Source organism: Rhinichthys klamathensis, unplaced genomic scaffold (genome assembly GCF_029890125.1).
Source record: "Rhinichthys klamathensis goyatoka isolate OS25496 unplaced genomic scaffold, OSU_Roscu_1.1 h1tg000530l_1, whole genome shotgun sequence".
In the NCBI taxonomy this organism is placed as follows: Eukaryota; Metazoa; Chordata; class Actinopteri; order Cypriniformes; family Leuciscidae; genus Rhinichthys; species Rhinichthys klamathensis.
This window is the reverse complement of record NW_026607006.1, coordinates 950,923-963,597: the sequence shown is the minus strand read 5'-3', so window position 1 is coordinate 963,597 and position 12,675 is coordinate 950,923. Positions and strand designations below refer to the sequence as shown.

Genomic DNA, 12,675 nt, shown 5'->3' with positions numbered 1-12,675 from the left:
ACCTCTGAATCAAAATATTAGTTGATCTTCTTTCTTGCTGTGAAATTCCACAATGTGAATGAAAGTTTATAAATAAAAGGACAGAAACTGAATTACCTAAGTAATTACCTTACTTGATTCTTCTCTTCAGTGAGAAAACACAAGTGTTGTCATACACGAGATCACATTTTTCCACACCACGGTTATCGTGGACAAAAGAATTCACTGTAACGATATACCACAATACCTTGAAAATAAAAACTGTTATCACTCAAATTCATCTTTACTTTATTTTTTTTTGCCAATTAATCACACCATTACATACCAAAATGACAAGAATTGAGACTCTGGCGTCTTTGACACTGCCTAATTAATAACCAGGAGAGAGAAAATACTGTCAAAGTCAACAGTATTATAAATAAGCTTTACATATATTACCTAGTTCTGGCATGAAGCTCTAGATGGTGCAGGATGATGGTCTGAACAATTATTGGTAGCAATCATGTCATTATCTACATAACACAGCTGATTGGTTGCTGTTGCATCAGTGGCCAATGAGCTTGCTGCTCAAAAATTCAAATACTTTCCATTGTTTGCTGTTAGTCTGTAGCATACTTTCAGGAATAAACATCGAAGTTAAGCTAATTATCTTTTATTCTACATCTCTGCACATATTGTGTGGTCCGGTTATTAATTCCTAAATGGAGCAATCTTTACAAGTTTTAATCTAGATTAAATGGTTAGCTGCATAAAAATAAGGACACCTCATTTATTCAAGGGTAATGTTTCATATGCTTAACATGTTGATGCAGTTCTCAAGTCATGTATTATTTATCACTGTTATTATTACACTCCTAATGGCTTTTCATTTATCATAAGAGTATAAAGGTTATGTAATCATTATGACGTATTGATGATACTTGCTCAGGTGGTTGCTGGGTTCCTATCTCTATCAGCCTGCAACGTTATATCTATTGTTCACGAGAACACAAGCATGCATTTCTAGTGTTAAGCCGGTCAGCAAGGTAGCCAAGGCACACATAGATAGTAAAACATGGTACCATTAAAAAACAAAACAAAACAACAAATGGTACATATAGTTGTAATCAAATTTATTCAACCCAATTGGCTTGGCTTTCAGTTGTTTGCAACGACCAAATTAAACAAAAGTAAATAAAAAGTAACTTTGAATGACTTCTGCAATCTCAAAATTATTCAACCCCCTGAATAGAATCCCTCACAACAGCACAAATCTGCAAAACAGTTGTTGACTCAGCACACCTGATGCAACTAGTCAAGGGCTTCATTAGTTGCACCCAGTGTGCTTGAGCTAGAACACATGAAATATCTGAACTGGCTAGGTTTGTTGAGTGTCATGTTTGACTGCATGTTAGAAATAAGTCAAAAGAATGGTCCAAAATGTTAAGAGAAGATGTCATCACCCTTCACAAGGAACAGGATACAAAAAGATAGCAAAATTTAAGCACTAAATGTTCCTAAAGACACCGCTGGAAGCATACTTTGCAAGTTCAAAGTTAAAGGAACAGTGGTTTCATTTTATTATTTCAAACAAATAAAAAAATAATTTAGTTAATTATCAGAAACACGGTCGTCACATGGAGTTATCTAGCACATAATGGTCTCACAACGACTATTGTCTTGTGTCTGAAGGTGTAAAGCATGACGTACACCCAGACCCAGGGATGGGCAAAAATACATCACAATCAGTACATATTTACCAGTATATATTTCTTAAAATGAACAATAAAACGTGAACCAAACATGTACAAATTTATTGAAATGGATTGAACTGATAAGAACTGATTAGGACTGCCAGTAAGAGAAATATTAACAGCATTCTGTAAAAGAAGCGTGACAAGCTATCAGAATCTAATTATCTAGGGAAGCATAGATGTAACAATAATAAAAAAAGAAATAATCCATTTCTTCTTTCATTGTTTTGGTGATTTCATTGTCTCTGGGAATCCTCTGAACAAACATGTCTTCCTGATGGCTAGGACTAGGTTTTCGGCAGAGCTCTGTCCCCTTGGGTGTGACAGACCTCTCTGAATTTGGAGGAGGTGATGTGAGCCAGCATAGTTTGTGCCACTCAATGCTGGAAATCTGCTCTTTTGTACTGTTGGCAATTTTGTGTGCGGTCTCTAATGTTGTTGCCAGCGATATCATGTGGTACTGCTGATGTTCAGTGCAGACAAAAGAGGTGGCAGCTGTGGGGGAGGAGGAGCATGTGTGTGGACAGGTTTTCGGCACTCTCTTTGCCGGCATGTGATAGGATAACACTTCCTTCTTGCACTTTTCCAAACGCAGAGTCAACCAGAGGAGCATTAACGTCCATAGCCATAGCAGTTATCAGTGGAGCCGCATCACTTGTAAGATCATGGAGAAAGTTCAGTCAGAGGTGAACTGACACCCTTGTTCAAGTTGCTCCTATGGAAGAGATAATAAAATACTAAATGAGCCATAAAGCAGGTTACACATAAGTTGATCAAACAAACAAAATAAATGAATTAAAAAGCCTGAAGAGATGGTTTGCACTTTCTAGCTTGAACACCTATACTCTAAATATATATAAATATATGTATAAATACTAACAATGAATGTTAAAATACAATGCAGCATACGATCAGATGATTACTTTATCTGAGGTCTCACTGATATGATTACCACAGAAAATGTCTTTAATGATGACAACAACAATACTTGTTGTTGAGCGCGTAAGTTGTTTTTTCTTAATATCCAGTTCTCCTGTTGCTCTGTTTACTATTTGTCAAGTAGGTAGGGCTATTTTCGATTCTTTGCTTATTTATAATTTTTATCTTCACTAAATATCTGTATTTTAATTAGACGCGTTCCTATTTTGAATTTATGCCGCGTGTCTAAAGGGCTGTAGTCTGTATTTTATTGTAGCACTTAAGTAGCGCTGTTCAACAGCTAGTTTCGGTTTGGCCCATTCTCGGGATATTTGCTTTTGCTGTGCTAATTGCTGGGGCGGCCACAGCTGCCCTCACTCAGGCGATTGAAATCTTTATATCTATGTAAGCGTTCAGCCTCCTTGTGTGAAGACCGACTCGGGTAAAGACCTGTGACTACCTGCGCGACTCCACCGAGCAAGGACACCTGCAAGGCACTCAAGTTTCTTCTTCACCCTTTCCTTTACCACCTTTTTCTAATTTCCCTTCATCAACATGTGCTTTCAATACATTCCTGTTGTTTCTCGACCACGCTCTCTCATCATGCACAGAAGGCAGCACAATACTACTAAACTGCGCCCTATTCCCTCATCCTCACCTCTCACTCTTTCTATGGGTCTATGGAATTGTCAGTCAGCAGTCAATAAAGCTGACATTATTCCAGCCTTTGCATCTCATTCTACTCTTAATATCTTGGGCTTGACTGAGACCTGGATCCGTCCAGAAGACTCAGCAACCCCTGCTGCTCTCTCTAACAACTTCTCTTTCTCTCACACCCCTCACCAGTCGGGGAGGGGTGGGGTTACTGGTCTTCTCATTTCTAGCAATTGGAAATACTCAACTCTCTCTTCTCTATGCAATAACAACTCATTTGAATATCATGCTATTACACTTACAACTCCCATTAAGATCCATATTGTAGTCATATATCGCCCCCAAAACCGGGAAGCTTTGTAGAGGAGCTGGATGTGCTGCTGTCCTCTTTCCCTGAGGATGGCATCCCACTTGTAGTCTTTGGCGACTTCAACATTCATCTAGAGAAGCAGTATGCAACAGACTTCATCTCTCTCCTAGCCTCATTCGATCTCCAACGGCTCATCACCACAGGTACTCACAAGTCAGGCAACCAACTGGACCTGGTTTACACACGCCACTGCATCACAGACAATATTTTGGTGAAAAATCTCAACGTTTCAGACCATTTCCTCATTACTTTCAATCTACAACTCACTACCCATGCACCACCAACCCCCCTACCAGTTACTTTCAGACGAAACCTGTGCTCACTTTCTCCCTCTCATCTTTCCTCTGCTGTGTCATCTTCTCTTCCCTCACCCTCACAATTCTCATCTCTGGATGTGAATACTGCAACGGATACTTTATGCTCCATTCTAACCTCTTCTTTAGACTACATCTGCCCTCTTTCCTCCAGGCCAGCACACGCTACTCCCCCCAACCCCTGGTTAACTGAGGTTCTTCGTGAACACCGGACTGAACTCAGGGCAGCGGAGAGGAAATGGCACAAATCAAAAGACTCATCTGACCTCAGTAGGTATCAATCTCTGCTCTCTGCCTTTTCTGCTGATATTCACGCCGTAAAATCTTCATATTTCCCTCTCATCACTGGGCATCACAGGTACTCCTCTCCACTGGTTTGAGTCCTATCTCACAGGTAGGTCCTTCAGGGTCACATGGAGAGGTGAGGTATCCAAAGCACATCAACTGACCACAGGGGTTCCCCAGGGTTCAGTTCTTGGACCGCTCCTCTTCTCCATTTACACCACATCACTGGGACCCATCATACAGTCACATGGTTTCTCTTACCATTGCTATGCTGATGACACCCAGCTCTACCTCTCATTTCAACCAGATGATCCCACAGTAGCTGTACGGATCTCAAGCTGTCTGGCGGACATCTCGGCATGGATGAAGGAACATCACCTGCAGCTCAACCTGGCAAAGACAGAGCTTCTCGTCCTCCCTGCCAATCCGTCTCTACAGCACGACTTCACTATCCAGCTAGATTCATCCTCAATCACCCCATCAAGGTCGGTCAGAAATCTTGGAGTACTCTTTGATGATCAGTTGACCTTCACAGACCACATTACAAAGACAGCTCGATCATGCAGGTTTGCACTGCACAACATCAGGAAGATCAGGCCTTTCCTAACTGAGCATGCAACACAACTTCTCGTCCAGGCCCTGGTCATTTCTAGGCTTGATTACTGCAATGCTCTTCTGGCTGGACTTCCATCATGTGCAACTAAACCTCTACAAATGATCCAGAATGCTGCAGCTCATCTGGTCTTCAAAAAAGCCCAAAAGCGCCCACGTCACTCCTCTGTTCATTTCTCTGCACTGGCTACCACTCGCTGCTCGCATCAAGTTCAAGGTGTTGACGCTTGCTTACAGATTGACCACAGGATCAGCTCCCTCCTACTTCCACTCACTACTACAAGTCTACATCCCTACCAGAAGCCTACGATCAGTCAATGAGCGACGGCTCGTGGTACCATCACAGAGAGCCTCAAAATCACTCTCCAGAACATTCTCATTCACGATACCATGCTGGTGGAATGATCTCCCCACCCTCATCCGGAACGCAGAATCCCTGACAGCGTTCAAAAGATAACTGAAAACTCATCTCTTACGTGAGCACTTAACACTTAAAAAAAATATATCCTTTTCCTTTAAATCCTCGCTTATCTGGCTTATGCTACTCCGAGCAATGTCTGAACTTTGTATTTTGAGCACTTCTTGCATTGTTTTTGCCTCTTCACAATGACTCGCTTGGTTTAGTCCTCAGTTGTAAGTCGCTTTAGATAAAAGCGTCTGCTAAATGACTAAATGTAAATGTAAAATGTAAATGTACTTACCTGATGCCTTCTATAACCTTCTGTAAAAGAAGTGGCAAAACAGACCTCAGTTTCTGTGAATCCCAGAGCTTAGCATTCATATTTAAATATCAATTAATTATCCAAAATATACCAGAGTTATTTATGGTATATGAAACAAAATATGTATTTAAAATGGACTTTAGAAGGATTACATGCGATGATTCACAGAAACTTGATCTGATGAACGGAACAAGCCTGTGCTGAAACCTGCAGGATAACTTTCCCTTACTCAAGCTGTGAGGCTTGTGGCTTTTCCTAATCGATCAGTAGCATTCAGCCCTAATGGCAGGATCCAGAGTCAAATCACAGAAGGTGCTCTAGTAAAGTCCAGATGTAGGCTAAGCACAATAGGTCATCACTTTTACCAATAATTGGAATAGAATTTAAAAAATATATTCCCCAACAAATATTTCTCTTTTAATCTATTAGTCTGCCTTTACATTGCTTTAATTTGTTACCAGTATTTTAACATCACATCCTCCTGAGAACCAGAAAAAAAAAAGTTTTGTGAATTTATTTATTTAGGTCATTACATTGTTTGGAGCATAAAAAACAGCATAATCAAAAATGTCAAATATTAAGAAACCGTTTGTTTTTTTGGTCATTCACCAATACATTTTTAGGTTTCAAGCTTTTTTATTCAAACTTTGTATAAAGGGGATTCTCAACTGTGTTATGAAAGTTACCAATATATTATTACAGTATCAACTAAGGGTGCTCTTGGTTGCTTTGAGGGTGCTTAGCACCCCCGTAGAACTGGGTCTGCCAAATAGTTTCCTCTCCTGTGCTTGAGTCCTTGTTTGTAACTAAGATTGACAATGGCGTTATGAAAATTGTATGTAATTGAAATATAATAGAAGACAGACTGAGACATTCACATAGTATCACTAACTTTACACTAAGTTACACTGTTGCGCTAGCGTTAGCTAGCATGCATGTTAAGGGCATGTAAAGATACTACACAGCCAGATCTTACCTTCATAACAGTGGATGTAGCTTGAAACGTATAGCTTGAAGCCCTTCTTTTTGGTTGTCGATGTATGATACAGTGTTTAGATCATTCGACTCGCGTCGTTGACTGTAACCCTTGGTACATCTTGAAGCGACCAAGTGAAAAACGCCAGTTACTATGGACGCTACGTGCACCGGATGTGACAAAGCTGGCATTCAGTTCTTCTACAGGGAGTTGTAGATCATCAGTTCTGGTAAACTTGTTATGGAATAGTCTGTCTTTTTTACCTTTTCATTAGCCTTCTAGAGAAAACCACCATTAATAGAGTAATCCATGTGATCCAAGTCATTAAAACTACATGGAAAATAAATAGCAGTATCAACCAGTCATACTACAATTGTTCTATTACATATAGTTCCTTGAAACTGTGTGAACATTGACAACATCTTGAGCTCATGTTCATGTTGTGCTGCTTTAATCCTTAAGCTTTCATCTGCGTCGAGGAGACCTCTAATCCTTCCAGCATAGACTTCAAGTGTTGTTTCCATTTTGCTTTTCCTTTTTCTGCTTTTGGCAGATGTAGCTGTAAGAAGGAGGAACACATTTCTGGTCAAAGTTATTGTAGCATAAATGTATATTTATTAGGGCTGTCAAAATAACGCGTTAATTTCGATTAATTAATCTGAGAAGAAATAACGCGTTAAAAAAAATAACGCAAATTAATCCATTGATTCGTTTTGACCTTTGCGGAGCCGTTCTAGCCGTAGCCACCATTCGTGTAAAAAGAATGAGGGAGACAAGAACGCGCTGCTTGGATCGTTGTTTGGAACATTTACTTATAACAAACGGAGTTCGTCAAATCTAAAGTACCACATCAATGCAAAGCATCCAGGAGTGTGTACGTGAGTCGGTGAGTGTGTCTGAGAGAAAGCGCGCTTGTGTGTGTGTTGTAACTTTTCACGCGCTCTCACGTCACACAACTATTTTCTCACGCACAGAAAAATCGTGCACCAAAGAGAGGACACGGAAACAGACAAGACAGAGCACGTTACTTATGATATTTAAAAAATCTCAGCTCTCAGATTCTGTCAATTTTATTACGAAAATCAAACAATAAATACCGTTTTGGCGCTTGTAAATGTGACATGAGTCATGACAGATCCCATAGCGGCACGTGAACCGATCATCTCTAGCTATAAATAAACACGAATGACCAATGTTGAAAGATAAAGTTGGGCAGCCTAAAACTTACCGAAATGTATATTCCTCGATCAATCAGTGTTTTTCAACCGCGAAAAGAGGTCAATCAAACAGCTGGAGAACAATTATGTCACATAACATTTAGCCTAAGTTACCTCAGGAAAGCCATTTCATGACCATATGATAGCACGTTATAGTTGGCTATAAAAAAGAGCTATAGAGAGTGTTTTTCTAAATTTATGTAGCCTACTACTATATTACATATGTATTATATTTTTACTTATATCAAAGTTGTTATTTGTAATAAACACGCATTATATTTAATTTGAGCTATTTTTAACCTTAAATACTACCAGCTGATATGGCTCTCTGTATTTTTACAGCATTGGGTGAGATTTTTTTTTTTCCATAAGAAAAATGAATGCCTATCTTGTGTACCTATTTATCCAAATGAGTCAATATTGCATCAAATCACAAGAATTAAATTATATTGAAATCGTGAAATTTGTGTCAAGCAATAATAATAAAAACGTAGCTTACCAGAAATTGTACCATGTAAACATTGTAAGATTGTGTATGCGATTAATTTAGATTAATTAAAGGAGCCGTATGTAAGATTGTGGCCAAAACAGGTACTGCAATCACTTTCAAATTACTGACTCGAGGTTGCCAGATATGCTGCAGGATCCGATTCCGACACGTTTGTAGCTGTGGCTGTGGTAACTAGAGCAGATCTGGCAACCCGGATGCCGCAACACTACTGACTTCGTGATTGGTAGATGGTGGAGGGTGGGGCTTCAGGCCAAAACACAACATGACAACATCAACATCAGTTGAGGGCTGCAACTGCACTTTTTAAATGACAATATCCTGGCCGGACTACTGTTGTCAGTGATATAAGTATTTGAAATGAACATGATTTCTTAATGTCTAGTGACATATCAGGGGAAATTTATGATTAATTGAAATAAATTTCTTACATACAGCTCCTTTAATTACAGAGTATGTAATTAATTAGATTAAAAATTTTAATCGATTGACAGCCCTAATATTTATGAATTGGATGGATTGGCTAAACATCCAGCTAAGCAATTAGAAGAGTTAACAAATGATTTAATAAAAGACTGATCAAACTCTTACCTCCACAGGTCTTGTTGGCTGTTGTGTTTTCCCCCCAAAAGTATCTGGAGGTGCAGACGAGGAGCTGTCTCCAGAAGAAGTAGATGGGACTGACTCACATGTTGTGTCACCTGGTGGAACCAAACAAATATAAAAATTATGAATGTTATAAATGATGGATCTGTTGCTCAGTCATCGATGAAACTTCACTGGACACCTACATTTTTTTTTACCAAGGTAACAAACAATATCTGTTACTAGGATTAGGAAGACTTGTCAATGGTTACGTTTACATGCAACCAAATAATCCGTTAGTAATCGGATTGAAGGCTCAATCGGACTGAAAAGCCTTCATGTAAACACCTTAACCAATCCAATTGAGCTCGATCCGAACAAATTTCGATCAGATTGAAAGGGGTGTTTTATTTATTTTCTAATCCGATTAAGAGAACATGTAAACACTTGATCGGATTGAAAATCATAACTGATCGGACTGCGCATATGCAATGACGCTGAAATAGCGCAATGACGCATGACACGCTGAACGAGCTGTTCTTCCTGTTGAATAAAGTGTCATATAAATGAGAGTCCCGTCATTCTAAAATTCTCCTTTCACTCCTCAGTGTCTGTGAAGTGGAGCAGGACAACGTCCCACCAGTCCTTGTTTCGGATTCTCATCCACAGACGACTGATTTTGGGCATTTTTACTTTGTGATAAATATGAGCAGCCAGGCACGGTCATTGATCATATGCTCATTGTCTCTACTCAGATGTAAATATTAACGATGACGTCAATTTCAAACCATGCGATTCAGACTCTGACAATGTTAACAAACAAGAGGATAGTGCAGAACGGATTTCAAGCACGGATTTCACAGGACATTCCAGAGTGGTATGTTTTTTATTTTTGTTTCTGATAGATTATAAAAATGTTATCCACCATTTAATCATATTTGTCGGAAAACTATGGTAATACAAACAGTAATCGATCACAAAATCATGGATAATTTTCCTAAGGGACAGTGAACAGCCTTACTAAAGCAAGAGCTTACAAAAGCTAAAGTAAACACTACATCAATACTGTAATGTTAGCAGAATAGCAAAGATTTGCCTTCGTTTACATCATAGCAACTAAATAATATTTATAATTGGAACTCTCAATAGAAAACACAACTACAAATAATAAGACGTACTTACAAGTTGTGTTCCATGAACAACAGATTTTCCCGACAAAATGGGAATGGCTACATCTTTCAGGAGAAGCTTTTGTACGTAGCCTGCATTGCACTCTTTCTCCCTGCTGTTCTCCGTAAAATGTGCAGCGCACAGACAAACGTTAAGGTTAAAATGTTCAGGAACAGTGTTTAAAATACATTGAAACCACTCTAAGTTCGTCCGCCAAACTTTTTCCGAGGAGGAAAAACCAGAGACAACACTCTTAATTTTTCCTAGCACAGCTTAACCAGGCCAACTTTGTGTATTTCGTGGGCGAAATGACTTTAAAAGATCTGGAAAAATCGTGTTGTAGTCCAAACAAGCCGTTCGTTGTAGTTCTTGGAAAGTGGATTCTGTTAAATAAAATATCTAAGACTTTCAGATTTGTAACCTTGCAAATCCTTTTTTATGCTCAAACAGCAACATTACAAATTAACTAAAGTTGAAGAAGTGAAAAAGCATAATAGGACCCCTTTAACAAATTAAACTTTGTGTAACCCAAAATTTATACATGTTACAAAAGCCTATGCAACCAGGGGCGTCATGCAAGCCAAAATTCTGGGGGGGCACAATCTGAGACGTTGCAATTGTTTTCTGACGGGTGATATGGATCATGTTAGGAGGGGTCAGGGGGTTTCTCCCCCTGCAATTTTTTTTAATTCTGGCTGCGAAACATACTATTTCAATGCAGTTTGGGAGGGACAGAAATACCTTAACGGAGCTAGCAGCAACCCTCCTCTATCTGAGGACTAAGTTAAAGTATATGTGTATCTTATATGTGCATTATAAGATGTTTTGAAGGCCAAAAAAACTCCTAAAGTTGAGCTTTGACTGATAGGCTTTTCATTTTTGTCTGTCAGTGAAGAAAGTAAACATAGGGTCAACTGATAGGTTGATTTATGAATCATTTTCTCAGACGAATTTATTTACTGAAAGCTACTAGGAAAGCCTAATACAGGGCCGTAGACAGGGCTTTATAATCAAATTTGAGGTGGGTAGGGGGTTCAAATTTTTTATTTCTCTGATATGTGCATTTCAAGACGTTTGAAGGCCAAAAAAAGGATAAGAAATAGCTTTAAAACCATGTCAGTGGGCAGATTATTTGTCAATACCTGCTCTCACTTCTTATCCATCACTCTTTCTTTTTCTCTCAGTCTCCTGATCTTGCCTTCCCCTCCTAAAGCTGAGCTTTTTTAATTTACTTAAGGCTACAAATTGTACTATATTAATTCTCAATATGTACACATTCATTATTAATCTTGTGCCTAACAATGAAAACGTCTTTTCCCCTCACAATGACAGTAAACTAATTATTAGCCTATACAAGTCACGTTACATAGGCCTATTTTCAGTTCAAAATGGCGAAATTAGACAAAAGTATATTAGTTTGCCTGATTATTTTTGTCATTCGTTTAACATTTATGAACTAAAAAAACTGTCAAATATGAAATGTTTAGTTTAGCTACTTACATCTCGCACTTGACCGTACACTGAAGCGTCGAGTCTCACTGCTAAAATTCGCGCTCAGCTTCTGTGAACATAAAGCCCGCCTACTTTGATTTGATTGGTCATCTCAAATATTCTGACATTGACGAGCAGTGACAGACCAATGAGGCTCAGATGAACACGCACGCACACACACACACACACACACACACTGTCCTCTGTTTCTGACTTGCGCTCTGCTCGGCACCGCTGCGGATTGAAGATGAACAACGCGCTGAATCTGATTATAACAAGACTGAAGAAATAAAAAATGATCAGGGAGGAAAAATCTGAGGGGGCACGTGCCCCCTCACTTTGAATGGGCATGACGCCACTGTATGCAACTTTCAAATCAGAATCACTGAAGTTTAGAGTGAAGGTAATGTTATCTTGGGATATTTAACCTACCGGTCTCGATATCAATTTCATTTCTGTCGGCTGGTGTAGTTACGCTCACCGGAGTTCCAGGCTGGGCAGGTGATTGATCACTTCGTTGGTTTGAGACTTTAGATTCTTTAAATGTTTATTTAAGGCCCTGAACCGATCGCTGACACTGCAGCCACGTTCTCCATGTGGCCCTGTTCGGCCATTTGTAAAGCTACACCTTCAAACACAATCTGTTGAGATAAGACCCCTCAAACTTAGCTTGTATGGAGCGGTCACCCCAAATACTTAATAGGTCTTTCACCTCACCATCCCTCCACTGACTGACCTCGCAGCTTTCCTCCATAATAATAAAAAAAAAAACCGATAGTACACGCCAGTGCAGAATGATGACTCATGTCGATCAAGAATGACATTGAATGAACGTTGCATGAATTCTGATATGACTCTTCAGACTGCGGTCGCACTGTAAAACATCTGACCTGTATCGAATTTAGGACCTCATATGGAAGTGGGACAAATCAGAATTGAAAAGATCAGATTCCATGCAGTTTGTGCTGTTCACACTGTCATGACAAAAATCACATATCACAAAGTCACATGAGCAAAAAATTCAGATTTGGGCCACATTTACCTGCAGTCAGAACGTAGCTTAAGTGTGATGGCAAAATATTTTTGTATTACAATGACCAAAATTCAATCGTCTGTGAAGGTGATTTTTAAAATAGCTCCT

At 39.2% G+C, this 12,675-nt stretch overlaps 1 protein-coding gene across 1 annotated transcript in view; it reads right to left on the bottom strand.

Annotated features, from left to right (window-relative positions):
- LOC130073205 (gastrula zinc finger protein XlCGF57.1-like) overlaps positions 1 to 12,675 on the bottom strand; it is a 250,423-nt gene that overhangs the window by 141,299 nt on the left and 96,449 nt on the right. The window lies entirely within an intron of this gene.